Below are 27,462 nucleotides of genomic sequence, written 5' to 3' on the forward strand. Positions count from 1 at the left end.
CAAAAAAAAAAAAAAAAAAAAAAGCCACGAGAGCACCAGAAGAAAGCATGGGGGAGGGGGAATAATATGAGCTCATGAAGTACAAATCATAAAAAGTTAATTATCTCACATAATAAATAAATGTCCACATAGCAAAACTACCTTAATCAGTGACAAAAGTCAAGTAACAAACCAGCAGGTGCTATGGTACACATTTGTGGTCCCAGATGTTTGGGAGGCTGAGGCAGCAAGACTGCTTGAGCCCAGGAGTTCAAGACCAGCCTGGACAACATAGCAAGACCTCATCTCTACAAAAAAAATCAAGGAATTTGCCAGGTGTGGTGATGTCCACCTGAAGTCCCAGCTATTTGGGAGGCTGAGGCAAAAGGATTGCCTGAACCCAGGAGGATCAGATGGCAGTGAGCCAGGGGTATATTACTGCACTCCAGCCTGAACAATAAAGTGAGACCTCCAGCTCCCCACATCTCACAAAAAAAAAAATTAAGAAAAAGAAGAAAAATAAACCAGGAATAATATTAGTGAGTTTTTTAGGATAAAGACCTTAATATGCAAACAGCCTGCATAAATCAATAAGATAAATCCAACAATCTGATAAAAAATTGGGTCAAGGCTATAAAAAGTCTTCAGAACAGGGGAAAATTACTTAAACAAATGAAAAGTTGTTCAACCTGACTCATAATAGAAGAAATGCAAGCTTAAACAGCAGAAAATTTCTCCTTAACTCTCATACTGGAAAAATCTAAAGACTTCACAACAAAAATATGTTAGGAGGGTGTGAGGAGCAAGACCCTGTGACCACCACTGCTAGGTGGATGCTGGGACAAGCTCTCTGGAAGGCAATTTGACAACAGACTCTGCAGTGAAAACTGCGTGTTTTCCTCCCCCAGCACATCTACTTTTGGGACTGTGCCCTAGGATGTGCTCACCCACTGGGAAATGACACGCATTTGAGGACATCTTTGATACAACTGTCCATGAAAGAGAAGTTGAAAACAACTGACATGTCCATCAGGAAGGGGCAGCTGCACCACGGACAAGGTGGTCCAAGCGATGTGGAGGTCTCCAAGCCATGGTGCTTCAAGGAAGACACATGCAAAACTGCCCATTGGCAGGGCACGTGTGGCGTGCAGAATCACTGTCAAGGGCCCAGGAGAAACAGGGAAGGGCTCCCTTTTCACCACGTCTCTCTTTGTGCCTTTTGCACTTTTAAAATTATTTATTTTTAATCCTTTTACTTTTTGACTCATCTGGATATTTTCCAAGAAAATAACCCATTTTTGGCAACTTCATAATTTATTTCCCCCAAAAAAGGAAAATAAAATAGTTTTAAAATATTAAGATATTTAAAAATACATTTTTAAGTTCCTAATCCTGTAACTGACATCACAGCCTAAAGGTGACCCCAGAGTGAACCCGAAGTGCTGGGGGCAGGGCCGCACTTTAAGACCAGGGGCAGAGAGCTGTAACCCCCTTCCCAGGTCAGTCCCTCAGGGTGCTCTCCCAACACCCTGGAACCACTACAGTCTGCCGGTGGTCCAGGTGGGCAAACTCAGGCAGATGCCGCCACCCGCTGGTGGACAAGGAAGGAGACACAGTCTGGAGACCAAGTAGCTATTCCTGAAACTTCAGGGAGCACCAAGGTCCCCAAGACCCTCACAGGGGCCCGTGGGGACCATGTTCTACATGGCCCAGGCTCTCAGTGAGGATCATGGGTCACACCCCCATGGCCCATGTGTATGTTGTGCTTTGATTTAAAAACAAGAAAAGATCCTGAATCTGCCTGGATGACCAGGTCGGGTCTAAAGGTAGATGTACTCCCCAGGCAACTGAAACACTAAGATCCCTCCCAACATAGCAGCAGGCCAAGACCCACCTCAAGTCCCAGGAATCTTGGGAGCAAACACAGCCCGACCTCCCTGGCTATGGAGGGCCACCCAGAGGGCCATGAGAGTGGGCAGTGAGGAGGGGGGACCCTGCAGGATGTGAGAAAGGCCCAGACAGGCCTGGAACTGGGAGGCTGTGGTCTCCACTAGATCCCCTCAAGGTCAATATTTGACCTCACCTATGCAGGCGCCCCAGCTCCTCCCGGCCCACCTGCTGGAGCTTAAAGCCTGTGGGCAACTGTCTACCCCTGGCAGTTGTCCTCATCTTGCCTCCTACCCAGCCAAACTCCTCAGAGCAGCATGGTACCCATGTTGTGACCAAATGGCCTACGCTGTCCACCCTGAGGCCTGCTTCCTAGGGGAACACTGCAGTGCAGCTACACGGCAGTACATTCACCCCTACAATGTGCTGACACTGTGTCAATATTCTACTCACATATGTGGGTAAAAACACATGCATACATCTGGAGCCAGGGACTGCCAGCGGCCACCTCCACTGTCCTTGTGAGCTGAACAATAGAATGCCAATGGTCCAGAACAAGTGCACCAAAGTTCCACCTTCAATGCCCAACAGACTTCCACATAACCCCTTGTCCTCCCCCTGAGCACACCCCACGGGCTTCCCCAGAAGTGAGCGTGCTGCAAGGTCATGCTCACCCTGTTCTCAACCCAGGGGTTAAAAGTAACACAGGTTAAGTAAATCTCTGACACAAAGGTCATAACTTTGCCTTCAAAAATGCAACCTTTAACATGTTCTAGAGGCCAGGTGCAGTGGCTCACACCTGTAATCCCAGTACTTTGGGAGGCCAAGGCAGGAGGATCATCTGAGCCCACGAGCTTGAGGCTGCCGTGAGCTATGATCATGCCATTGTACTTCAGCCTGGGCAACAGAATGAGACTCTGACTAAAAAAAAAAAAAAAAATGTATACACACACACACACACACACACACACACACACACACACATACATATGTATGTGTGTATATATATATAGAGAGAGAGAGAGAATGAGAAGTTTTTAAATGTTTTGTTTTGTTTTTGTTTTTGTTTTTCAAAAACCCCCCACTACCTCTAGGAAAACAGTCCAAACTGTTCACTGTGGCCCAGCACCTCCCACCAGGCCCAGGCCCCTCTGCACCTCATTCCAGAGCCTCTGTCCCTGCCATTTCCTCAGTTTAGAGCAGGCCATCCCACACTCACTGCACTGGTCTCCCAGGGCTGCCATAACACAGGACCACAAACTGAGCGACTTAGAACCACAGAGATGTGTTCTTTCACAGTTCTGGAGGATGGAAGTCCAGAGTCGGGTGTTGGCAGAGCCACATTCCCACCAAAGACCCTAAAAGATGAGACTTCCTTGCCTTTTCCAGCCTCTGGCGGTTACTGGAGACCCGTGGTGTTCCTTGCCTTGTGGACACATCACTCTAGCTACTATCATTTCTGTCTTCTGTGTCTGTGTCCAAATTTTCCCTTTTCTTTAAGGACACTCCAATCCACCAGGGCCCCAAATCAACTAATTATACCTGAAAAGACCCTAATTCCAAACAAGATCACATGCACAGGTACTGGAGATTAGAATGTCAACATACATTTTGGGAGACACAGCTTGATCAACAGCATTCATTAGTTAGTGAAGATACCAAGCAAATGTTAGGACCTGGTTCAAAGAAGAGTCCAAACCACTAGCCCATCCATAGGCAACGAAGGGTGCTAAAATGAATTTGTAAAGAGATACAAAACTCATTATCCACAGGGCAATCACCAACTGAATTTCTCTGAACAAAATTCTTTGCAATTCTCCAAACAAGAATTGTTGACATTACTATCAGTTTTCCTTAACTACAGAGATAAAATAGTTCAAAGATAATGAAAGACAGAAAATCTAGGAGAGGGTGCCATTAGGATACCCAATAAATGTTTTTTACATTTCAAAGTTTTCACAATTTGTCCTGACTTTCAAATACACACGAAAACAGAGAGAAGACTATAAGGACGGCCACGCAACCCACTCACCCCAGCAAAGGCCAAGCTGGGCCACTCTGGCTTTGTCTGTGCACACAACCCTCACACACATTCACAGGATGGGCTTGAAACAAGGCTCAGGCATGGCATAACATCTCACCCTCAAGGATGGAAATAGGTAGGATGTAAAGACTTTAGGGGAAGGATGACATGATTCTACCGGATTTTAGAAAGATCATTCTGGCTGGCAAGCAGAGAAGAACCTTCAGGAAGAGATGAGGGATGGGAGGCAGGGAGAACCCCCACACGCCACACATCTGTGCATGTGAACACCCCCATGCACACGTGTTTACACACATTCACAGCAGAGTGCACTCAGGCAGGGATGGTGTCTGAGGGAGGAAGACATAGTTGAGAAGCTCGTGCGAAAACAGTAGGATCCAGAATGTGAAAATAACTGCAACCACCCGACAAACACCTCCACTTAAAACAACGCCCAGAGTCAAGGAACTGAGGCAGCAACAGGAAGCAGCATGGGATCGTGGGACATGTCTTCCTCCCTCTGTCAACCCATCACATCAGAGGCCTAGGTTAGTCTGAGGCACTTGAGACCTGGTAAGTTTCTTCCCAATGGGCCCTCTGAACTTCCTCCACCATCTTACATGTGAGACGGTCCAGGCTAGTGAGGTCTGGGCCAAGCTGGCACTGGAGCAACCCAGGAGCTAAGGGGCAACCAGGAGGCCACGGGGTTGGAGAGGGTAGGGTTGCCAAGCTGGAGCCGGGAGCAAGTCCATAGCCAGAGCGGCACCTAAGGCGGGACAAGAGGTGTGAGGCCTAAGGCAGCCGTCCTACCTCCCAAGGGCAGGCACTCCCCACCAAGCCCCATCCCACCTTTGCCTTCGACTGGCCCCCACCTACTCCCTTCCTGCATCGAGCTTCTGGTCCCACATGCCACCAGCAAGGCACTGAGGACAGTGCTGAGGACAGAACCAGGGCACCAGGTAGAATGCTCCCAGGGACAGTGGGGCAGCCATGGCCAGTGCGCCAGGAGCTGTGATGGGGCAAGCTGGGGCTTTACCAGAGAAAAATACAACACATGGAAAGAAGAAGTAATGTCAAATTCACAGAACGCGTCCAGAAAACGGGAGGGGGAGCACCTTCTGACTCATTCTCTGAGGCCAACATTACTCTGATATCAAAAAAATTGCAAGAAAAAAAGTAAAAACCAACATCTATCAGGAACACAGATACAAAAATGTGCAACAAAATTGTAGTAAATCAAACTCCAACAATATATAAAATATACACAAAATATATCCTGGCGAAATGGGGTTTATTTCAGAATGCAGAATTAGTTTAACATTTTAAAATCAATGCAATTGATTATGTTAACAAACTAAAAAAGAAAAACACATGATTATCATAACAAATGTAGAAAAAGCATCTGACAAAAATCTAACATCCATTCCTGATAAAGACTCTCGGCAAACTAGGAACAGGGAAACTCAGGAGCCTGACATGAAAAGCTAAAGCTGGCAACTCCCTCAGGTCCCCTCCCACTGTGGGAGCTTTTCTGTCCTTTCAATAAACTCTTCTTTTAAAAAAAAAAGGCTAAAAAAAACTAAACTGTGTCCATGGTAATAGGGATGCCTTCCCCTAGGATCAGGACTGAGGCAAGGCGGTCCACTCACTACTTCCACTCAGCATGGTATTGGAGGTTCTAAACAAACCCATAAGACCAGCAAAAGAAATAAATGTGTCCATATTGCAAAGAAAGAAGCAAATCTGTCTTATTCATAGACATGATCATCTGTGTAAAGAGTCACATGAAATCTATCCAAAAAAAAGCTACTAGAACTGATAATCAACATTAGCAAAGTTGTAGGATACAAAAATGTATGTGATTTCTATTTCCTAGCAAGAAATTATCAAAAAAAGTTTTTAAAGCAATGCTATTTACAATAGCATCAAAATATGAAATACCTAGCAATACGACTACCAAAAGATAGGCAGAATCTATACATTAAAAACTATAAAACTGGCTCCTCCCATTTGACACACAGTCAGTCACATCTCTCATGCAGCACCAGCTGTGTCTCTGAGATACCATGGTGCAGGTGAAGGCCAGAGTGAATTTGGATGCCTGGTCATTAGGGCTGTTTTTTAACATTGGCAAAGTGGATATTGTTGCCATCAACAACCCCTTCATTGACCTCAACTACATGGTCTACATGTGCCAGTACAACTTCACTCACAGAAAATTCCACGACACCATCAAGGCTGAGAACAGGAAGCTTGTCATCAAGGGAAATCCCATCACCACCTTCCAGGATTAAGAACCCATCAAAATCAAATGAAGGGCTGATTATGTGGTAGAGTCCACTGGTGTCTTCTTCTTCACCTTGAAGAAGGCTGGGGCTCACTTACAGAAGGAAACCAAAAGGATCGTCATCTCTGCCCCCTCCACTGATGCCCCCATGTTTGTGATGAGTGTGAACCACTAGAAGTCCCAGAGCAACCTCACGACTGTCAGCAACGCCTCCTGCACCACCTGCTGCTTAGTCCCACTAGCCAAGGTCATTCATGACAACTTTGGCATCATGTAGGGACTCGTGACCACTTTCCACATTATCACTGCCACCCAGAAGACCATGGCTGGTCCCTCTGGGAAACGATGGTGTGGCAGCCACAGGACCCTTCAGCACATCATTCCTGCTTCCACCTGCACTGCCAAGACCATAGGCAAGGTCATCCCTAAGCTGAACAGGAAGCTCTTGGGCATGGCCTTCCATGTCCCTACCACCAGTGTGACCTGACCTACCTCCTGGAGAAACCTGACATCAAGATGGTGGTAAAGTAGGCATCTCAGAGCCTCTACGGACATCCTGGACAACACCGAGCACCAGGCTGTGTCCTCCGACTTTAAAAGTGACACCCACTCTTCCACCCTTGATACTGGGGCTGGCACTGCCTTCAAGAACCACTTTGTTGAGCTCATCTCTTGGCAGGGCAATGAATTTGGCTACAGCAACAGAGTGGTGGACTTTATGGTTCACATGGCCTCCATGGACTAACAGCCCCTGAACACCAGCCCCAGTAAGAGCACAAGAGAAAGAGAGAAGCCCCCAGCTGCGGGACAGTGCCTACCACACACAGCCCCTGACCACACTGAGAATCTCCCCTCCTCATAGTGTCCATGTCAGACCCCCTAAAGAATGGTGGGGGAGGACCTAGGAAGCCCTACTTCATCATGTACCATCAATAAAGTTCCCTGTACTCAGGAAAAAACACTGCTGAGAGAAATTAAACAAGATGTAAATAGAAGAAGAGATCTGCTGTGTTTATGGATCTGAAGACTCAGTATATCAATTCTGCCCAAACTAGAGATTTAATGAAACTAAAATTGCAAGAGGCTATTTTTGTAGAAATTGACAAACTGATTCAAATATGTATATGGAAATACAAAGAATCTGGAATAAGTTAAACAACTTTGAAAAACAAAAAACCAAGTTGGAGGACTTGTACTTCCTGACTTTCAAACTTATTATAAAGCTATAGTCATCAAGACAATGTGAGATTTTTTTGTTTGTTTTTGAGTTGGTGTCTCACTTTGTCACCCAGGTTGGAGTGCAGTGGCATACTCACAACTACCACAGCCTCGACCTGCAGGGCTCAGGCAATCCTTCTGCCTCAGCCTACCGAGTAACTGGAACTATAGACATGCACCACCACGCCCAGCTAGTTTTCTAATTTATTGTAGAGACAAAGTCTCGCCAAGTTACCCAAGCTGGTCTTGAACCCCTGGGCTCAGAGAATCCTCTCGCCTCCACCTCCCAAAGTGCTAGGATGACAGGCATGGGCCACCGAGCCCTGTTGACAATGTGGTATTTATATCAAGATAGACAAATAGATCAATAGAATAGATTAGAGAGACCAGAAATAAACACACAAATATGGTCAACTGATTTTCAAAAAAGGTGCTGTAACCAAAGTCCCTCATTTCAAAAAATCTTTTGAATTTTAGGAGGTCTGGGCAGGAGGATTGCTTGAGCCCAAGAGTTCAAGACCAGCCTAGGACACATAGCAGGACCTCATCTCTACAAAAAATAAAAATAAAAAAATTAGCTGAGCATGGTGGTGCATGCCTGTAGTCCCAGCTACTCAGGAGGCTGAGGTGGGAAGATCGCCTGAACCCAAGAAATCAAGGTTGTGGTGAGTTGTGATCACACTACTGTACTCCAGCCTGGGCAACAGGGTGAGACTCTAATTCAAAAAAAAAATAAATTAAATTTAAGAAAATTTTTTAAGTTCAAAGAGCAATATACTTGCAGCTAACTAGCAGCTTAATAAATGATCATTTTACAAAATGTCTTTTGAACTTTTTTTCTCCTCTCTTTCTCCCTTTGCTTCCTTTTCTCACAAGACTCTTCCTCGCATCATGTTCATGCTTGCTTCAAAGGTCCAGAGGCTAATCTTGAAGTAAGCCTGATGGCAGCAGGATTCTCCCCCACGGGGAGATGACCTCAAGGCTCTGCTGGATCTACAGGTCCAAGACAGTGCAGCCTGTACACCAGAGAGGGCAATAATTCGAGATGGCCACCAGGAAAAGTCACGTAGACCAGCGTTCACCATCACTCCCACTTGCTCCCCATACCCAGTTTCCCATGTTTAAACCCCTACACTCAGCCCAGAAGTCTAAATGATATATTTGAGGCAGGAACCTGGCCATTTCCCCATCTGCCAGCTTTTGGAATGAAGCCACTTTCCTTCCACCATCTCTTGGCTCTCAAGTTTGGCCTTGGGTAACAAGTGTCTGAACTTCTGTCCCAGTACAGTGCAAAGGCAACTCAGTGGACAAAGACTCTTTTTGTTTCCAATAAATTGTGATAAAACAATGGACACCCATATGCAAAAAATTGAACTTTAGTCCGTACCTTGTATTATTTACAAAAATCAAGTCAATATGCCTCGTAGACCTAAGTGTGAAACCTGAAATCAAAAAAGTCTAGAAGAGAACACAGGAGAAAACCTGTGTGAACTTGGAGGCAATGAATTATTAGACAGGATACCAAAAGCATAACCCAAAGAATAAATAAGTTGTACTTCATCAAAATCAAGAAATCCTGTTCGGAAAATGAAATACAAACACAAGACTTGGAGAAAATGTTTGTAAATCACATATCTGATAAAGGTCATGTATTCAGAATATATCAAGAACTCTCAAAAATCCAATAATAAGAAAATAACTTGATGTTGTGGAACACATATTTGAGCACCACCCCCATTTCCTGGCACACAACTCCTAAAGCCCTGGCAATCTCCTAAGTGATGTCTTGTGTATGCTCATGACTGACTGGTAGCTGGCACCTCCTGGGTGCCTTCAGGATGGGGCTGCTACCAGGAAAGACCAAGGCAGGATTAGAAGGATGGACCTCCAGGCAGGGAGAGGGCTGAAGGGTAAACTACTCACCGATGGCCAATGGCTTCACCAACAAAGCATCCATAGAAAAAGAGATAGCCAAGCACTGGAGGCTCCTAGAGGAGGCCCTACACCCTTCCCACTGTCAACTTAAGTGAGCAGATTCAGAAAATATAATCAAGTATAGAGATTATTATTTTGCAAAGCTTGTGGATGGCCACTAAGAGACAATGACTCCAGACAAATGGGGTCATCATTCCAAAGTGGGGAATCTAAAGTTTCACTTATATAGGCAGACGGAGGAGTTTTAGCAGGCCCACACAATTTCATACACAACTGGTGCACATGGTATAGTTCTTTGATTGGTTGCAGATCGCTACATTCCAGGGAAGATTCCTTTATTACTCTGTGAGGAAGTACAGTGATCTGAGGGGATCTTGTCTCTGGTGCCATTTGGTCCTCCTAATCATTTACTGAAAAAAAAAAACAGAAATTGCAGCTGCACACTGTGTGATTCGGGCCACATAACCACATTCCTCTCCAGGCTTATGATAACTTAAAGTTCCAATAGCTTTTTTTAAAATAAGAAATATGTATTTTGGTCTTCAGAGTATTTATTTCAGCTGTGTGTTTTCCTGACACAGTTCCTAAAACTCTTGGAATCTTCTAAGTGGTGTGTGTATGTGTGTGTGTGTGTGTGTGTGTGTGTGTGTGTGTGTGTGTGTGTGTGTGTGTGTGTGTCAGTCTCACTCTGTGGCACAATCACAACTCACCACAGCCTTGACCTCCTGGGCTCAAGTGACCAGTCCCTCTCAGCCTCCTGAGTAGCTAGCACTACAGGCAAGTGTCACCACGTGGCTAATTTTGAAAATTTTTTGTAGAGATGAGGTCTCACTATGTTGCCTAGGCTGGTCTTGGACTCCTAGACTCAAGTAATCCTCCCGCCTTGCCTTCCCAAAGTGCTGGAATTATAGGTTAGAGCCACCGCACCTGGTCCCAGTAGCTTTAAGTTTGAATTAGTAAACTTCATGCCACATACCTTGCCCTATTTATCTCTTCATCTATATCTTTTGTAATACCCTTTATAATAACTGATAGATATGAATAAATGTTCCCCAGAGTTCTGTGAGCCACTCCTGCAAATTAACCAAAAGCAAGGAGGGGGTTATGGGAACCCCAACTTATAGTCAGTCAGCCAGAAGCATAGGTAAACAACCTGGGGCTTGCAATTGGCATCAGAAGTGGGAAGCAGTCTTGTGGGACTGATCTGATGTCATCTCTAGATAGATGGTGTCGGAATTGAATTGGAGGACACCTAGCTGGTGTCTACTGCAGAACTGCTTGCTTGGGGTGTGGGGGAAAAACCCTGACACATTTGGTCACAGAAGTCTTCTATGTTGGTTGTTGTGGTGTGAAAGCAGAGAAAATCCAGTTTGAGTTTCTTCCTCACAGAACAACCAATCTAATTTTTTAAATAGAGAAATGATATGAGAAGATACTTCACTAAAGAAAACAAGTGAACAGCAGATAATGTGAAAAAAATGTTCAGCGTAGCTAGTGGCTAGTGAAATGCAACTTGAAATCATAAAGAGATACCCTAACACTTATTAGAATGTCTCAAACAAAAAAGACAACCACACCAGGTATTGATGAGGATGTCATGCTACTGGAACGTCCCACAATGACGGTGGGAATGTAAAACAGTGTAGCCACTTCAAAAACAGCCTGACGGTTCCTCCAAATGCTAAAATGTATGACATGTCTGTCATTCCACTCAAGGAATTTGCACAAAGGAAAAAGGGATAGATGTCCACACAAACAATTATACACAAACATCATCACCAAGTGAATGGATAAGGAAACAGGCGCGTGCAGTGTATATTCAAACAGTGGAATATTGTGCAGCAATGTAACCATGTGAACAAATGTGAACCTGGAAGGGCCAGTCCTTTCAGATGAATCCCGAGTGGCCAACTGGCCTAAAATTAAAGTCTAGTCCAGCCGGGTTCGGTGACTCAGCCTGTAATCCCAGCACTTTGGGAGGCCGAGGTGAGTGGATTGCCTGAGCCCATGGGTTCGAGACCCGCCTGGGAAACTTGGTGAGACCTTGTCTCTACAATAAATCAAAAACTAGCCGGGCATGGTGGCGTGCACCTGTAGTTCCAGCTACTTGGAAGGCTGAGACGGAAGGATCGCCGGAGCCCAGCAGGTCGAGGCTGTGGTGGCCGGGAGTGTGGAACTTTCTGAGCCTCCCAAGCAATAAGTGCTTAACTGCATCGATCAATCAAAACTGTTTCAACCCTTCATTTGCATACAGAACTGACTGGAAATCTGGGGAGGGGGTGCATTTTGCTGTAAAGTCTGAGGCCTTCCCTTGTTCTCTGGAAGCGCCTGTTTTACACCTGAGGCTCCCTTTCCCTGGGGTGCAAAGTGTTCACTGGAATAAAGTCTCTTTCCTCCAAATTCCTTCTCCGAGAGCTTTTGTTCACAAAGGAATGAGCTGCGATGTGAGTTACGCTGAGTGAAATAAGTCAGACAAAGAAAGAGTACAGATGGAATGATTTCATTTATATAAAAATCAAGAAATGCAAGCTAATTCTGAAATGACGAAGCGATCAGTGGCTGCCTGGAGATGAGGAGGGGAGAGAGAGGGATGACAAAGTTACTGGAAGCCCTGGAGGTGGTGGGGTGTTCACCACCTTGACTGCGATGGTGGTGGGCTCACAAATGTGTACAGGTGTCTGCAAATCTTATTAACTACCCACCTGAAACGTGTACCATGTGCCATTCATTATATGTCAATTATCGCTCAGTGCATTGTTGAAAGAAAAAAGGATTCATGTAGTGGGTTTGGAATGCCCCATCACAGGCTGGTCCCAAGAGGCTCCCATTACCTTCCTGCACTCAGAGTTCCACCTCAGAACCTGTTTCCCAGGAACTTGACCACAAACATCAAAGAGTAAGTCCTTGTTAGGACTGAAAGTGACAGCAATCGGGACACCAAGAAGAGGAAACTGAGGTTCAGAGAGGAGAGGCCTGACATAGGAGAAGAGATCAAGCACAACCCCGAGTCAGGAGGCGTCTGATCCCCAGTCTAGCTGCTGCTTGTGCTACTCCTGCGAGACTGTTGGTAATTTCACCCCCAAAAGTCATCCTGAGGGCTGGGAGAAGACAGTCCCTGAACCCAGGTGTGGAGTCTTTGAGAGCTGCCCACCTCCCCTGTGGCCATGTGGACAGGACCCTCAAGGCCCACCATTGAGCCTCCTAAGCCTGTCCAGGCGACAGCTGGAACAAGCTGCGGCCAAGGCAGCCTGGTAGCAGGAAAAGGGCCTGCTGCCGCCTACCACTGAGGCCGGGTGTAGGGAGCCACAAGAAGTGGCCGGGATTTGGGAAGAGTCTCATCCCAGACGAAGTGAGGTGCTGCTCTGCAGAGACGAAGCACAGCTGACCCCGGCCACCCACTTCATGCCGCTGTCCCTCTGCAGCCACCTCTGTGGAGCTCAGGACTCTGGACAAGACAAAGATGAATGGTGGTGATAAACACAGCACTCAGCTCCTCCCATGGAGAGCACATCAATTCTCACCATGCCCTGAGGGCTGGTAGTAGCATCACCTCACTTCACAGATGAGGAAACTGAGCACAGAGAGGGGAACTGATTTGCCAGGGCATGTGGGGAGCCAGGATTTGGGCCCAGCAGCCTGGTCCCAGAATGTGTGGTCCTGACTGCAAGCGAACTGTGGTCTCAGGGTTTAACATAGTCTCACAAGTCTCCCAAACATAGATTATAATTAACTTTTTAAAAGTGGAAATGTGCCGGGCCTCAGTGGCTCAGCCTGTAATCCCGCGCCTTGGGAGCCTGAGGTAAGTGGATTGCCTGAGCCCGCGGGTTCGAGACCCGCCTGGGCAACTTGGCAAGACCTCATCTCTACAATAAATCCAAAAAAAAAATTAGCTGGGCGTGGTAGCGCGCGCCTGTAGTTCCAGCTACTTGGAAGGCTGAGGCGGGAGGATGGCCGGAGCCCAGCAGGTGGAGGCTGCGGTGACCGGGAGCTTGCCACTGCACTCCGGTCTGGGAGACAGAGTGAGACTCCAACTCAAAAAATAAAATAAAATAAAAATAAAAAGTGGAAATGTGAGAGCAGTGAAACAAATAGAGCAATTGCAGTTGCCGTATGTTAACAATTTGATCTAGTATGAAATTGCAAAGGAGATCTGGGATAGGGGCTAGAGAGGCTTCAGCAATCCAGAATCCCCTAAAACTGGATGTGGATTTTGCCTTCATTTGAGGAGAGGGTCCCAAGCTTTCATAAGATTCTTGAAGGAGTAACTGACTCAAAGAGCTGAAAGTCTTGAGAGGGAGGCTCCGTGGTGAAGGAAACGCAGGTCTCCAGCCACATCTGAGACACCATGGAAACCTGTGGGTTCCACCCTGATTTCCGGACACCTGGGAGTTCTTAAAAAATACCTGCTTGCATATGTTTGCTCCCACAGACCTCAAGTTAAAATGAGATGCCCAGTGTTGGAGATGGGCCTAGTGGGAATTGTTTGAATCATGGGTCATGGAAGTGAGTCCCTCATGAGTAGCAGAGTGCCTTCCTAGCGAGTGAGTTCATACAAGAGCTGGTTGTTTCAAAGAGCCTGGCATCTCCCTCTCGCTCTTGCTCCATTCTCGCCACATGACATGCTGGCTCCCTCTCTTCTGCCATGATGGGAAGCTCCCTGAAAAGGACTGGGCATGCCCATCACCCTCTTTCTCCACATTGCTCACCCTCCCCCAGGAGAGCCCACCCACCTATGCCAGAGCAAGCTCCATTCCTGCAACTCTGGTCCTCACCCAGTGACAAAGAGGATGCTCTCCTTAAATGCCCACACGGCCTGACTCGGTGTGTCCAGAAAAGAAAGTGTCACCTTTCCTTCAGCCTCAGTCCACAGCAAACATTCCCAAGTGGCAACCTCCACTTTCATCAAGCCTCACTGGCAGGGGAGCACACCTGAGCAGGTGGCACCAGTCGAGGGCTCCCTGGGCTCCTCTGCCCAGAATTGGAGTGACATCTTGGGATCCCTGGGGCCAGGAGGTGGTATCAGAAATGGAGCCAGGGCTCACAGAGGCAAGGGTGAGGCAACCTAAGTTAATGAGCAGATGGGTGGGTGGATGGATGAGCAGATGGCTTTGTGGTGAAGGACAGATGGATAAGTGGGTGGGTGGGTGAATGAGTGGATGGGTGGATGGTGATGGATCTATGGGTGGATAGGTGGGTGGGTGGGTGGACGGATGGCTAGGTGGTGATGGATGGATGGGTGAATATGTGGGTGGTTACTGTTTTCCAGATTCCAGTGCACGCTGACCCACCGGTATCTCATTTCACCCTGACAAAAGCATGATATTGTTCTTCCCATTGCAGAGATGTGAAATTGAGGCTCAAAGAGGAGAAGTGGCTTGACCAAGTTCACACAGCTGGCAATTTGCAGACAAGGAGCTCCACCCTGTGAATTCCAACATTATCCCAGGCATCTCATCATCTCTGTCCTCAGGTATATTAGCATCCATAATCCTTTCCAAGTCATGGTCCCACCACATCAACCTGTCCCCAGGCTCTGTCTACCAGTGCCCTCTCAAGACAGGCTGGAGTCTCAGTGGTTGCAGTTCCTGCTGGTCGCCTGTTCGGCCTCAGTCCTTCCAGCCAGAGGCCAGAATGATTGCTTAGACACACAAGGGTGGTCATGTCACTCCTCTGCCTAAAACTCTGTGGCCTCCACTGCCTGCAGGTAGAATCTCCTGTCCCTGTTTTTGGTGATTGAAAGACAGGCCCTCCTGCCCTGTGACCTCACATTCCTTAACTCCAGCTATCTTGAAATGCCCATGGTGTGCTCTCCACCCTCCCCAAGTGGCCCCTACTCACCTCAAGTTGCTGTCCCTCCAGGAAGTCTGCCCTGACTTCATCAAGGTGGAGGCCATAGCAAAGGTCACAGTTATGTGTTTGGGTCTCTAACCCCAAGGGAACACCTTGGGGACAGGAAGTGACTTATCTCTTGTCTCAGTCCACTTTCTGTTGCTTATCACAGAATCTGAAACTGGGTAATTTAAAGGAAACAAGGTTTAACACAATGGCTCACACCTGCAATCCAGAATTCTGGGAGGCTGAGGCTGGAGGACAGTGACTCACACCTGCAATTCCAGCACTCTAGGAGGCTGAGGCAGGAGGATTGCTTGAGCCCAGGGGTTTGAGACCAGCCTGGGCAATATAGTGAGATCTTGTCTTTGCAAAAAATTAGCTAGGTATGGTGGCATGCTCCTGTAGTCCCGGCTGCTAGGGAGGCTGAGGTGGAAGGATCACCTGAGTCCAGAGATCGAGGCTCCCATAAACCATGATTGTACCACTGCAGTTCGGTCTAAAAAAAAAAATTAAAAATTGGCCAGGCTCGATGGCTCAGTCTAATCCCAGCACTTTGGGAGGCCAAGGCAAGTGGATTGCCTGAGCCCATGGGTTTGAGACTGGCCCAGACAACTTGACGAGATCTCATCTCTACAATAAAAAAGTTTTTCTAAAAATTAGTCAGGCGTGGTAGCACCGTCTCCTTGGAAGGCTGAGGCAGAAGGACAGCTGAAGCCCAGCAGGTCAACTCTGGCGTGGCCATGAGTGTGCCACTGACCTCCAGCCTGGGCAACAGAGTAAGATTCCAACTCAAAAAAATTAAAAATTAATTAAATTAACAAAATTTATTTCTTACAGTTCTGGGGGCTGGTGTTCTGGCCCAGTCTAACAAATTGGCTGCTATCCTCTTTAGTCATTTAAATACAAAAGGCAGAGACTGGAAGAAAAAGGAGTGTTTAATTTCTTTTTTTTTTTCTATTTTTTTATTTTTTACTTATTATTTATTTATTTTACTAAACAAAACGAGAATTTATTGAAAGCAGGTATTTTTCAGTAGTTCTGATTCAAACAAGTCAGCTTAGAGATACCAAGATATTATCACTCAGAATAAAAATATGTACAAAAAGTAGGGAAAGGAGAATAAAACAACTTAAAAGAATTCAACTTGAACAGGATTGAATTACTAAAAATAATACCTAATGCAACAAGCCTGGGGCGAGGACTCTGGTTCCCCAATTCTTGAAACATAGCCCATAAATCTGTGGAGCAGAGGCTGGCTGGAACATGAGGATCTCACTGCTGACTCCACGTAATGAGTCCATGGCCAGGGCACAAGCTAAACACAGAAAACAAGGCCACCAGACAAGGCACACCCCTACCCCCTGCCATGAACCTCATAAGAGAGAAGAGTCTATAGACTTGGCAGGGATCACTGGACCATGGATAGCTTAGAGACAGGTATTGCAGCCACATAAAAACCCTAGAATCTAAGCTCTACAATGTCCTCATCCAAATTCCCACTAACTAGGGAGGTAGAGGAGTAAGACATGGAAGCTTTCTCCAAACTAATTTCTGATCTTCAGGGATAAATGTACAATGCTGTTCCACAGTCAGCCTCAAAAGAACGACTGGCACCACAGGTGAGATTCCAAAGTTCCACTCAGCAGCCTCCATGGAAGGAGGAGTGGGAGGAGTGGTGGGCGTGGGAGAGGAGATGTGCATGCTCAGCTGATGTGTACCGTCCCCCCACTTTCTAGACCTGTTCTCTCTGGACCCAGAGCTCTCATTTCTGACCCGAAACCTCCCAGCCTTAAGCATACAGAGTGGAAACGCCAGATAGAGAGAGTTGTCTGAGGATGGAGGGTAGGCAATCTTCCTGAGAATGGGGGTGTTCTTCCCATCTCGGGTGCAGGTAGGGCAGGACAAAGTGGATGCCGAGTTACAGGAGGCAGGCAGCAGCTCGGAGAGCAGAATTCAGCTGGTAGAATGACAGGAAGTTTCCACTGCATGAACACAGCAGGCAGTGGCTGGGGTCACCTGGGTTGGGAAGTTGAACAGTAAAGCTTTACCTAAATGGTATAGGAACAGTGTGCCTCCCTGCTCTTGAATTCCCCAGGAGGAACACAGCCTCCTACTCTTGAAATTCATATTCAAACAAAACACTAAGCCTGAAGGGAAGATGTCTCTTCAGGGTCCCAGAAGTGCCCATTCAAAGTCTATCCCATCAACGTTGCCTTCTCATTTGGGGGTCCGTATGTTGTTGCAGACTTGAGCAAGATGGCTGGAGAGCTTCTTAATGTTTCCCAAGGCCTCTGGATCCAGTTGTATAATATTAAGCCTCTGCAAGTCACTGGCCAATAATCGCCTGCTCTCTCCACCGCCCACTGGCACAGTGATAAAGACCTCTTTGCTGTCAGCAAGAGGGCTGCCATTCCCTGAGATGCTGTAAATCCGCTCCCCTACAGCTGGAGTACGCAGGCCCCGGATCTTGAAGATCCTGGAGACAAATCTGGGTGTCAGGCCTGGAGTTGGTTTCACCCGTGTTACCTCGGCCCACAGCTTAGGTAACCATGTTACTTCAGCTTGATCTACTTGGAGGACACCTTTTGACTCTTGCAGTGCAAAGATTCTTATTGTTATTTTCTTCTTCCTTTTCCTCTTCCACTATCATTTCATCCACTTCTATTACTTTTCATGTTTTAGCGGATTTCAAAGGTGTCTGAATAGCTTCTGCTGTTAGTTTATTTATTTCGGTGATATCCAGGTCAGCGGTTGCTGCCTCTTCGAGGGCCTGCTTGTTTCCTCCAAGGGTGAAGTAGTCGAGCCAGTTCATCTCATGCAGAGCCTTAGGAAGTCGCAGGATCTCGATGTTGTAGAGGTTATCCACCTCCTTGAGCAGGTTCTGTCTGTCTGACTCAATTTGCTTGGTCCGTATTTCCACTTCATGGTCGAAGTCTTTAAGAAAAGAGGCAAGCCGGGCTCAGTGGCTCAGCCTGTAATCCTGCGCCTTTGGGAGGATGAGGTGAGTGGATTGCCTGAGCCCACGGGTTTGAGACCCGCCTGGGCAGCGAGATCTCATCTCTACAATAAATCAAAAAATTAGCCAGGCGTGGTAGTGTACGCCTGTAGTTCCAGCTACTTGGAAGGCTGAGGCGGAAAGATCGCTGGAGTCCAGTAGGTCGAGGCTATGGTGACCAGGAGCGTGCCACTGCACTCCAGTCTGGGCGACAGAGTGAGACTCCAACTCAAAAAAAAAAAAACAAAAACATTTCTACAGCCAGGTTGTAGCCAGGTTTGGGCATCATTGCCCAAAAACCCACTCCAAGCAACATAAATGCATTTCAGTATTTATACTCAAAATTAATAGCCCTTCACTCATCTCAAATCTGAAGTCTGCGTATAGTTTTTGCATGACTCAAGATTTATATTAATAATTTTTGATACATGACCACTGACGTGACACAAAATCTCCTGATTATGCTGACATTTTCAATAACATTTTGGAATTTACAACATGTTCTTTTACGGTTTTTTGTTTGTTTGTTTGTTTGTTTGTTTTAGAGGAGAGGCAGACAGTTGTAACATTTGGAAGGAAGGGGAAGTCACAATATTTAAAATGATAGCATTAGAATGTTTTAAAACATAATTGTAACAATCGCCTATTCCCAGAATTCTGGTCTGTAACAGTCTGATGTCCTTGTACTCACAGATGGAGGAGAGGTGGGCAGTGCCCATGCCAGGCTTCAGACACACTCCTGTGGGCCTGGGACTACTCTCCTAATCATTAGGTGGTCTAGCTTGCTGGCTGTTTCTTCTTTTGCACCAGCAATGGCTATTAGGTAAGACTGGCCAGTCAGGCAAGACAGTGCTGGGGTAAGGGGCGAATAGGAAGAATGTTCATTTTTTAATTTAAGCAGCTTTTACGTTTAGACAAACTCAGCTACAAAAGAATACATGTTTTTAAGACTTTTCTCAATGGACTGCTCTAATATGACCAAAATGACCTCTTTTCAGCCTATAACACTGGGAAGTCCAAGGTTAAAGGGCCGCAGCTGTTGAGGCCTTCTGGTGGGAACACTCTACAGTGCCCGGAGAAGGTACAGGGCTCAGATATCTCTTCCTCTTTTTATAAAGCCACCAGCCCCACTCCCCTGATAATCAACCAACCCATTAATCCATCCATGGGTTAGTCCATTCATGAGGGCAGACCCCTCATGACCCAATCACCTCTTAAAGGCCCCACTTCTCAGAACTGCCACACTAGGGACTACATTTCAACATGAGCACCCTATATCTTCAGGGACACAGTGCCCATCGGCCCCACACCTACTCACAAGTGTGAGCTGAACAAGCCACAACAGACCCATCGCCAAGCCTGAAGTTTCAGCACTGGGGCCTCCCTTGGCTGTGGCCATCTAATTTTTAGGAAGGCGCATTGGGAGCTGGGCAGGGGTTTAGAGGAGACCCCCACCCCACACTTATTAGAAAGATCCCTTTTCTTCTACAGCAATGTTCAGAACTGGCCACTGGAGGTCAGGATTGGGCTGTGTGACACAGACCCTGGATGCTCCAGGAGCTGGAGGCGTCCCTGCCCATCTACGCCAGCTGAGGAAAAACAGCTGCCATGCTGTGGGTGGGCAGAGCTGACCAGGAGGGCCTCCTGGAAGAGGGGGTTATGAAGTGCTTTCCCTCCAGGGCAGAGGCCCACACCTCAGGCCAGCCAGCAACTGTCCTGCTGGTTTCCAGTTCCCTGCACAGGCCAAGAATCACACACACACACACACACACACACACACACACACACACAGACACACACACACACACACACACACTCCACCTGCAGGAAGGCCCTCCTGCAGCTTGCAGCTGTGTCCTTCACCAGCCTCCTGTCCTACTCACAGCTGTCTTGAGGGCCGTGTTACTTCTGGGCAGCCACCTGAGCTGACCAGGCCCAATGCTGAAGCCCCAGATCAGGTCCAGAGAAGCATGGACAGATGGACCTCAGACAAGGCTTCAAGTACAACATGTACCAACCCAACATGCACAAGCTTCAAGTCGAGCTCTCAGCCTACATTGTCTCAGCCCAACCCTCTCCACTCCATGGCAGGAAAATTATGATCTCAATTTTACAAGTGAGAAAATGGGGGCTCAGAGAGGATGGATAATGGATAATTCACCCTCGCTCACACAGCAAAGACAGAGCCGGCTCCAGACCTGTATTCCTGACCACCACCTGGCTTGCCCCCTCAGGAGACAATCCACGCCACAACGGCATCCTTAACTAGTACCGGTCTAGATCACAGATCCACAGGTCCACAGAGCTCTACCCAGGCTCTGCCACAACAGTCCCCAGGCCACATGCCCTGAGCCAGCTTGTGCAGTGGAGCCGTCCCCAGGCCCAGGCCGCAGGCAGCACCTAGATACTCCAGGTACCCTCAGGGCACACCGAAGTGGGCAGAGACAAGGGGTGAAGAGCTCCACTCAGCCTCCGGTGTCCTAAATCGGGACAGTCCTGCCCACCCCCCCGCGCAGCATAAAGAGAGGACAGTTCCTGCAGGCAGGAAACCCATCATAGGTGCCAAGTCCTCCCAGGTGAGAGAGTGAGCTCCCCTGCCCGCCACTCATCCAGAGTACCCTGGAGAAGCCACAGCTCTGGTCTCCAGGGGACCCAGGGAGAAGCTAAGTGTTCCGCTGATCTGGGATTAGCAAGTATTCACCAGGAGAGGTGCTATCTGAGCCTCCTGCTTTCATCTGTAAAATGGGATACAGGTAGTACTACCCCCCAGGTCATTGTGGGGACAAAACAAAACACAGGTGTGTTTTTAGTTGTCAGTACCTGGCACACAGCGAGCATTCAGAACTGGAGACAGACCAGAAGGTGACTCAGATCACAGGACTTGGCAAAGGTGGTGACAAAAGGAGATAGGGGGCCCAGCATGCTGAGGGGCCCTCCTGTCCAACACAGCCTCCCTTGGGGGACCCTCTGGTATGCCCCTAGGAAGACCCCATTGATTAACAGCTTGTCCAGGACCAAGAGGTTTCCTGAGATGCAGGACATTTATGCTAAAATCCGGACATCCCGGACAAACCTGGACCCTTCACACAGAAGCAATGTTGGAGGCCACAGGGTCACCAGGGCAAGGCTCCTGTGGACACCAGGTCCTCTGCTTACGATAACTCTGCACTGTTGCCATGACTACCGGAGAGCAAAGCCATGACTTGCCCACACATGGGAAGGGGTGAGGTCCAGGCCTGGCTATGTGTCCCCTGGAGCAAGGGGATCAGCCCACCTCACTTGCCCAGGGTGGATGGGGCACACAGCACTCTTCAGCACACAGTATCTCATCAAGCTTCAAGAACAGACCTGGGAGGCAGGAATCCCTAAGGTGCTGGGCTGTAGATGAAGCTTGAGACACACTGACCACAGCCCAGGCCCTGCACCAACCCAGGGCTGGACTCAAGGTCCCTTCTCTGCCTGTCTCCCCCTAGCCTTGAGTTCAGCACTGGATTGGGGCAGGGCCTGGTGTGTGGTCAGAGCTCACCCATGCCCAGCCAAACATTCCAGCTTGGATAGAGCTGCAGCTCTCAGCAGGGGTTCCCAGCCTCAGCCCTCTCTCCAGGTTGCTGCCAGGGTGATAGCAAGAGGGTCCCTCCCATCAGCCCTGGATGCAGGCACCATCCCCAACACCCTCAAGGTCTCAGCCCAGTCTGGGACCCCAGCACTGAGCCCAAGGCCTGGCACACAGTGGGGCGCATGCATATCTGTTACAGGTAGCAGCAGAAATGCCCAGGAAGCAAAAGGCAGAGGAGGGAACCAAAGCAGCCCCCAGCAGGAGGCCCAGGAGGGACAGGGCCATGGCGGGGTCCCCAGAGCTGAGGGTGCCTTCACCCCGTCCTGGTTGATATGGCAAATGCCCAGCTCTGTAGGGGACAGGGTTTCACAGGGAGAGGGTGCAACAGGCAAAAGGCAGATGTCTCTTCTCCGGGGTCTGCTTCCAGCCCCCCACACAGCTCTGGCCCCCTCAGTTCTGCAGGGTCCGCAGAACTGCACAGACCCAGTCTTGGCATCCCCTACATGGTGGCCCACCTAAGGTATCACCTTAGCAGGACCCTGCTCATGGGCCAAGGGGGCCGCAGGGAGGCACCAGTGGTGGGTGGTGCCCTCCCAGCCCTGCAGCTGCCGGCTCCTCCTGGCTGCCCACCCGGTGCCCTCCCAAGGTTCCTACAGCAGAGGGCAGTGTCAGGGATAGGCTCCCCAGATGGCGGGTGCCCAGGCCCTGAATCTTGTGAGAGAGAGCCTGTAAGCCTGTCCATGGAACATGTGTAGTCCGAGGCGGGGCATCCAGAAGCCCTCTGGGTGGACATGTGCAGACATGACAGTGTCAGTCTGGGGTGAATGGGGAAGAGTATGTGAATATGGCATGTGGTAAGCAAGATGCTGTGAACACAAGGCATGAAACACAGGTGTGTACTCTGATGCCCAGGTCATGGGGATATGGCCATGAGGCTCTGCACCTGCCCCGGCCACCTCTCCTATCTCTAGCATTCCACCCCACCCTGCCCCCCTCCAGCCAAGTCTGGCCCCACACCATACCCCACTTTCCTCAGCCCGGGCCCATCTCAGTGGCCAACCCAAGAGAGCCCCACTCCACCTCCTGTGTGGAATGGCAGCAGGCAGGACAGGGAAGTGCATGGTCCAGAAATGATCTGGAGGTTCATGCAAACATGGGGCGCAGGTGTATGATCATGTGTGGAAGAGCATGCATGCGTGTGCCGACATCTGTGTGAGTGACTATGTGAGTGTGGGCATATGTGTATGCGCTGATATCTGTGTGTGCATGTGTGTGTGTCCATGTGTGAGAGGGCATGTGCATTTGTGCTAGCATCTGTGTGTGCATGTGTGTGTGCCAAGATCTGTGCGTGTGAGTGCACATGCTGTGTTGGGGGCACTGGGGTCTACCAGTCCTCAGAGATAGGTGAAACTTCTCCCAGGCCAGCATCCATGCTCTGAGCTCAGGCTTGTGCCAGGCAGGCAGGAAGGAAAAGGAGACAGGCAAGACCAGGAGCCCCCACTCCCACCTGGGCCCCTCATTCTGGCCCTCCCAGTTGCTGGCCTGGGTATACTCTCCCCTGCCTAGAAGCCTTCATGTTGGGGAATCCAGAAGATGGGGACAGCTTACCCCAGCCTTCTTCCTCACATCTTCCCACCTGCCTCATCTGCCCACAATGGAGAGCCTGGTGCTAGGGCAACAGGTCTGGCCACTGGAGCAGCCCAAAGCAGACGCCACCTTCCCTGGGTCAGAACCAGCCAGGAGGTGTGAGGGGGTGCCCACGCAGGGGCACTAGCACTGCACACCTGCAGGGCCCCCCACGAGGCCTGGCTTTCTTGTCTAAGTCACAGAGACTGCAGGAGCCATCAAGGGAGTTGAAAGCCTCCAGATTAGGCATAAACCCACCCTGCCCATCGGAGGATCATTCAAGAAAAACTACCGCCTGTCGAGGAAACCAGGCTCCTGGTCACTCAGCACCAGCTCTCAGACACTCCTGGGCCCATCTCCAGGCACCAGGGGAGGGTGTCACAGGATATACACACACTCCTGCCCACCCACATGAGTGTTCACATGCCTGACATGCTTGAGTAAACCCCTCCCACTGGAGACTCAAAGATAGGCACCTGCCCACTATACCCATGCCCATGGTCTCCAAGGCCTGCAGACAGGACAAGACACCTTTCAGCCCTCTCCTGTCCACAGAGGACTTTATATCTCTAGCCACACTGACTACCACTGAGATGACCCAGGGACATGCCCCAAGACCAGATGCAGCACCACCTCGGGGAAGCCCTCTGGAATTGAGCTTTGAGGGGGAGGAGGGCTGTTCCTGGTTGTTGGGGCCTGAGCTCCTTCACCAGGGCAGGGAGGGCAGGGAGGTGGGGGAGCAGCACTCTGGGGAAGATTGCCTCATGAGGTCCGCCCTCTAGTGCTTGAATTGGGGCCTTTGTGGGTGGGGAGGAGGCGGCAAGCACTTTGGCGATTGATTTAAACAAGGCTCCCAACCTGAGATGGGTCTGGGCCCTGGGGGAGTAATCACCTTCCTTTCTGTTTTTGTGTTTAAGTCACGATAAAAGCTTCGTAGCCAGGTCCCCTGAGGGAGACCTGACACCTACCTGCACCTCTTCCTGGGGGCACGTGGGCAGGGCAGGCACAGCTTTACCAGACCAGGCTCAGAAGTGAGAGGGAGGCCCCAGGCAGAGTGGGTGCTGCCCACAGCCGGCCAGACTCACAGACCATGCCGACCTCTGACCTCCTTGCCCCCTACATCACCCATGGCAGGGAGGCCCTGGCTATGGCCCCATCCCCAGCCTGCTCAGCTCCCTGATCCCTCCTTTCTGGCGCCAGGTCCCAGGAGTAAAGACTTGGCCCTGAGGGAGGGCCTCTGTCTTCCAGGGCCTTGCCCCCCACTTGCCTGGTTCCCCCTGGCCCCTCCAGGCTTCTTGCTGTCGCCCCAGAACTCCCCTTCCTTTGCTGTTCCCTATGTTTCATTATTTCATTCCCCATCTGCCTCCCCCATTGAGGGCCAGCACATGAGAGCAGGAAATGCTTCCTCTTTGTTCACTGCTGTATTCTTGGGCAAGTGATTGTTGAGAGGATGAACAATCTGGGCCTAAGCATGAGGTATTTGTAGGCAGCTGAGAAGAAGCCCCTGCAGGGACCCAGGCTAGCTGCCTCAGCCTCTCTCACCTGCCCTGAGCCCAGCTACCTGGTGCCTGTGGCCTCTGTCTGCACAAGAGAGTCCAGGACTGACCAGAACCCCCAAAGCCATGACTGCCCCTGGGGATGGCTCAGTACTAACTGGAAGGGAAGGACAGAGAGGCTACAAGTGCCCCGTGACATGGTGGGGAGTCCTGAGTCTAAATGAGAGACGGCCCTTCCCAGAGTATGGCAGCATGCACTCTCTGGCTCCCTATAGAAACTACTTCCTTCCCTGGAGAACTAGCCCTCAATTATTTGTCTTCACTGATTACCAACTTAGAGGCTGCTGGGGCAGGACCTCCCACTGGTCTTAACCACCTAGGCCTCTTGGGAGCACTTGCCCTGCAGGGCCACTGCTGAGCCAAGCCCACCCTCTACTGGGGCCTGCTGGATTGAGCTGAGTGGTTGACATGCATGCACATGTGTACGCATGTGTCTGTGTGAGTGCCTGTGTCAGTGTGTCTGCTGTGTGTGCATGTGCACATGTGTATACATACATGTGTGTGAAGACTGGAGTCACAGGGCACACTGAGGGACGAGGGAGGGTGGCTGCCACACCTGCGTGGGATGGCAAGAACAAATTCTGAATGGCTGAGCTGAACATGTCTTGGGCTCTCTCTGTCCTGGAGCTCAGGCACACAGGGTGTGCGACTCCCTCGCTGCTGCCTTGGGGGGACAGTGTCACATAGCTCTGCTGCTCGAGTCCCTGCAAGACCTTCACGTGACACATATAACAATGCTCAGATGCTCATGGACTTGCACCCATGCTCCTATTCCTCTCCCCCAGCACCCAGAGGTGCTCAGACATCTTCAGTGGCCTTGCTGCCAGACCCCTACTCTTCACACCCAAGTGCCTCACAGGCTGATCTGAAAAGGCCATTCATTTCTGAAAATGGAAATCATTTCCACAGAATGATTCTCACAGGCTGGAACAACGCCCAGCCCACAGGCAGAACAAAGCTGCCTTTCCAAGCCCCAAGGGCTGGGGCGCACTTGGGGCATCCCCAGATCAAGTTTGGCTGCCAGGCGTAGGTGAGGTGCTAGGTGAGGTGCTACTTGGGAGAGAAGGAGCACCTAGGGTTGCCCCACTTGTGGTCCTGATGCCTGGATGACCCAGGACATATAGCCAGCCTCCCCGGGGTCCTGGGTTTAGCACCCGTGTCTGGCAAATCCTCAGTTCCCCCACCCTGCAGCTCCCATCAAAGCCTTGGAATCCCTACCCTCCCATCAACCCCCCTGGGGTCCCCTTGCCCCTCATTGACCTCAGGGTTCCCCTACCCCTCCCTTAACTCCCTGGGGTCCCTATTCCCTCCATTAACCTCCTGGGGTTCCCACCCCTCCATCAACACCAGGGTCTCCATCACTCAATCAATCCCTCTGGGATCCCTATTCCCCCATCAGCCACTTCCCTAGGGTCCTTATCCTCCTGTTTGTCTCCAAAGCCTCCCTGTCTCCCTTGAACATGGTTGGGGGGTGTGCCAGACCAGTCTCAGGACGGGTGCAAGAGAGCGAGCTGGAGCCTCGAAGGGGCTCGGTGTACAGACGTAGCAGACACTGGCAGAATGAGGACTCCTGCCTCCTGGTTTTTCTCAGAGAAAGCCAGAAGCACAGTGGGAGTCTTGGGAAGATTCAGTTCTCAGGAATGCTCTCTGATGCTGGGCCAACCTCCTAGAACTGGAGGGAAGACCAGCCTGCAATAAGTGGCTCTGAAACAGCCATGTGGGATGGCAGTGGGGGTGCAAAAGGCCCACTCAAGAGCTCAAGGCAGTACAACAGTACCAACAGGCTACCTACTGGCTGCTGGGGTAGAGGGAGGTGCCAGCATGAGCCCTGGGCCCCCAAGATGCACAAAGAGGAGGGGCTCCAGCACCTCTCACAGGGATGTTCAAAATCAGGCCAGCACAGCCAGCCCTAACCCCACAGCAACTGGGTGATTAGAGGCCCAAGACACTCCCCAGTGCCCATGGAGAGCTGTGGCCAGACTTTCACTCCCCAAGATGACTGCTTGGCCCAGCCCACAGCCTTGCCAACACCTGGACCACAGGTGTCCTGTCTCTGGCTTCCAGAAGCTGTGAACTAACCCACCACCTCTACCCCCACAAACACCCCCAAAGCACAACATCCAGTCCCAGCGCAGCCTCCCTGGTGGCTGCTCTCCACGACCCCCTGGCCTCCTGGGCTTCAGTCTCTTCCTCCACGACAAGCTGCCCCCACAACAAGGTCCACACTCCCTCCAGGCACACCCAAGGCCTCCACCAGTCCTGGTGTTGGGACGAAGGTGGTGCCAAGCTCATTCTGGAGGGCCTGAAATACTCATCTTGGCTCAGCATCCACACAGCACAGGCTGTGGGTGGGAGGGACTGGGGGTTGTCTCTGGTCAATAAGTTCTGCTTCCCCATGGGAGCATACAGAGCATACAGAGCCCCAGACCCTACATTCAGCCAAGGATATACATAGACCCCCCTCAGATAAAAGCAGAACTCACCACAGAAACAGGCCAAAGGAAGGAAGACACAGGTCCTTGCATGTGTATACACACATGCCCACACAGGCACATACCATGCACACAT

General features: G+C 49.8%; 2 pseudogenes; one reads left to right on the forward strand and one right to left on the reverse strand.

The window, feature by feature from the left end:
• Positions 1-5,955: 5,955 nt before the first annotated feature.
• LOC103262148 lies at positions 5,956-6,921 on the forward strand (annotated as a pseudogene).
• A 10,457-nt stretch (positions 6,922-17,378) lies between these two features.
• Positions 17,379-18,114, reverse strand: LOC103262149 (annotated as a pseudogene).
• Between the last annotated feature and the right edge of the window lie 9,348 nt (positions 18,115-27,462).

This window comes from Carlito syrichta, unplaced genomic scaffold (assembly GCF_000164805.1).
Source record: "Carlito syrichta isolate Samal-C Ts95f unplaced genomic scaffold, Tarsius_syrichta-2.0.1 Scaffold304348, whole genome shotgun sequence".
In the NCBI taxonomy this organism is placed as follows: Eukaryota; Metazoa; Chordata; class Mammalia; order Primates; family Tarsiidae; genus Carlito; species Carlito syrichta.